Genomic DNA, 3320 nt, shown 5'->3' with positions numbered 1-3320 from the left:
GGCGCCAGCGTCGCGCCCTCTCCCGGCCGCGCCCGCCCCGCCCCTCGCCTCGCCGCCCGGAGGTGCGCGCGTGCGCGTGCGCGTGGGGCGCGCTCTTGCGTGGTGTGTGCGCGTGAGTGGGCGAGAGGTGTGAGGCCGCGTGCACCTGTGCGTGGCGTGTGGCGTGTATTTACGGTTGCACGCGCTGTGGGGGTGCGAGTGTGCGCGCGGGACCCGCCCCTGTCCCCGAGGCCCTACCTCCCGGATCCGGAGTCCCAGGGCTTGTCCCGAGGTTCACCGAGGCATACCCGAGGGCACGGTGAAAGCAGGGAGGGACCTGTTTCCCTTTCGGGACCAGCTCAGCATCTGGGTGGTTTCTTATGTGTAGTTTCCTCAGAATTGCCAACGCTGAATTTATTACCACCTTTCTCAGCACAGGTCTGAGTGGCTTCCCACCACCCAACTTGTCGGTTTACAATAGGTGTCTTGCATTCTTTTGCTATTTTTTAAAAAATGCCTTTAAAAATCATTTAAAGAGCTCAGGGGTTGTTGCAGCAAGGGGATAATGGATGTTTTCAGAGTACCTTCGTCAGCCAGTAGTGAGTAGGGTGAGACAGGAGGCAAACTGGCAGGGACAGCCTTGTCCAAGCCATTGGAAGACACTCCTTTCTACTTTATTTTCTTTTAAGGCAAGGTATTTGAACTCTTTGAATCTCAATTTCCTCATCTGTAAGACGGGGATATTGATATCTACCCTCTATTTCTGTTGTCAATTAAATGAGACCATGTATGTAAAATACTTAGCATGGACCGTGATACATGCCAAGCACTAGTCGCAGGCAGCTACCATTACATTTAAAGCATGAGCAAGCTACATTCCCAATCGCAAGCAGTGTCACTCTAGGTGACAAGTGATACTGTGAAGAAGAATATAGTTTCTTTCCTCTCTCCCTCTCCCCTTCCCTGCTGCTTTTCCTTTCTGCTTAGCTACCTAAATATCACTCCTTTCTGATTCTTATTTTAAGTAACTTATACTAAGAGAAATTCAGTTAACAAGAGCGGAATAGAAATTCAATCTCATCATCAAGAAAAAAAATGGGCAAGTATGCCGACCCCAAATCTAAATTGTCTGTACAGAGCTTAAAACTCCTTGAATCCAAAACAGAAATGGATTTATTATACTCAGTTTGAACTCGTTAACTAAAAGGATCAAAGCAGTTCTTTGAGGGAGACCTTCCTCCCATGTGCTTATTTCTGAAAAAAAAATTCTCAAACAGGGCAAGAGATATTGTGAGTGATGTATTGCAGAGAGTCATTAATAATTATTTTTAATTTATTGATTCATTCAATAGCTATTTAAATACCAAACAGGATGAACTCTAGGTATCTGAGGAAAACGCGAGTAGAATTAAAAGACAATATGAACCTTTTCATAAACTTTTTGAAGTATCCTCATACAAATGAGGAAAAATAGCAACAGATAAGATCCCTGCCCTCATGGAGCTTACAATCCAGAGGGGAGACTAATTAAACAGATAAATCGTGTGCGCGTGCGTGTGTGGGTGTGTGTGTGTGTAATATATGTATTAGTATACATAAAATACAAATGGAGATAACTCACTACGAAAGAAATAATAATGTGCCTTGAGAAAGAAAGAACATACTGTAATTTAAATTGGAGTGTCACGGGATGCTCTCTCGGGTAGGGATATTTGAATTTGATCCCTCTTCTGCCTCAGGGCCTTTGCACTTTCTGTTCCTTCTCTCTGGAATACTTTCTCCCAGATTTTCTGCAAGACCTCCTCCACATTTCCTTCAGGACTCTGTTCTGATGAACCCTCATCAGAGAGACCTTCCTGACTAGTCCTACATTGCAGTATCCTGCTCTACTCATTTTCATAATTCCACCAGCACCTGGCAGATAACAGATTTATTTGCTAATTGCCTGCTCTTCTGTCCACATCCCTACCCCCAGAATGCCAGCTCCCTGAGAGCAGGGGCTCAGAGGGTTTTGTTCTCTGCTGTATCCCCAACATCTGGAACAGTCCCCGGAGCAATAAATATGTGTTGAGTGAGTGGAGGGGGAGCAGTCCCAGCGTGGAGGGTGTTCCAGGTAGAGAGGCTGGCGAGTGAGAGGCAGGCTCAGGTGCTGAGCTTTCTATTAGAGGGAGAACGAAGGAAAGCTGGTGACTGGAGCCACATAAAATGGCAAAGACCGTAGTGAGACATTCAACATAAAGTCACACCTCCAGGAAGTCACTAATAGCTCATTACAGCATATTGGGTGGTAGGAGAACAAATGCAGTGCTAATGAATTGCAGACAGAGTTATAAAAGTGGTAAGTGTAACGAACATTCTACCATCTTGTCATCCTTGCAGCCATGACGGGATCTGCCTTTGCCTATTCTGTGTAGGGACAATTCAGACAGGTAGGAGAACAAATGCAGTGCTAATGAATTGCAGACAGAGTTATAAAAGTGGTAAGTGTAATGAACATTCTACCATCTTGTCATCCTTGCAGCCATGACGGGATCTGCCTTTGCCTATTCTGTGTAGGGACAATTCAGACGTGTTCCTCATTTAGTCCTTAGCAAAACTCTGTGAAGTAGGCTTATTTTTTTCATTTTATAGTCAAGGAAAAACCCCATCAAGTTGAAGTGCATTGTCCCAGGTCATCCAATCTGTGAGTGGGGAACGCAGGTGGCCTATTTAATGTGGATGGAGTCTGTGCCATCTACTTGGAGGACTAACGGGTGGACCAGTTGTATCCTCAGATAGATGGCACTAAGAAAAAGGCCAGGGAAAAAAGGGTGAAATCAGCACGACCCTTAGAAGAAGGGCCTTGGAAAATAAGATGCTACTTAAATGATTTCAGCCTTTCTCAAATATCCGGAGAAAGGTCAGACCAAACCAAAACTCTGGGCCACATCTCAAGAGGATGCATTGATTCAGGTTCCCCTCAGCCACGGGGGACACAAGTGTCATCATTCATCATTGGCACAGCTGTCTGATGACAACTCGGTGATGTATTACTACCGGGAAGAGAAGCTTGAACAGTATCACTGCATTCCAGTCTGGGTAGGCTTCTGCTTCAGTTCCCAGGTCTCCACAGCCTCACTTTAGTTTTTATTTTGGTATAAGAGCTATCAGCATGTAACCAGCTCAAGAACCTTGTAGTGATCACCACAGGGAGTCTAGCCCATAACCTTTACATGGCTCCCATGCTATATTTTCCAGCTACTTAACATTGATCAGTTTAATCATAGAGGTATAATGCCCTTCTTCCTCACCCCTGTAAGATGGAGGCAGAGGATCGTCACTGGTCTGCTTAGGGTTCCCTG

This window comes from Galeopterus variegatus, unplaced genomic scaffold (assembly GCF_000696425.1).
Source record: "Galeopterus variegatus unplaced genomic scaffold, G_variegatus-3.0.2 Scaffold208, whole genome shotgun sequence".
NCBI lineage: Eukaryota > Metazoa > Chordata > Mammalia > Dermoptera > Cynocephalidae > Galeopterus > Galeopterus variegatus.
Note: the sequence above shows the minus strand (reverse complement) of the source record.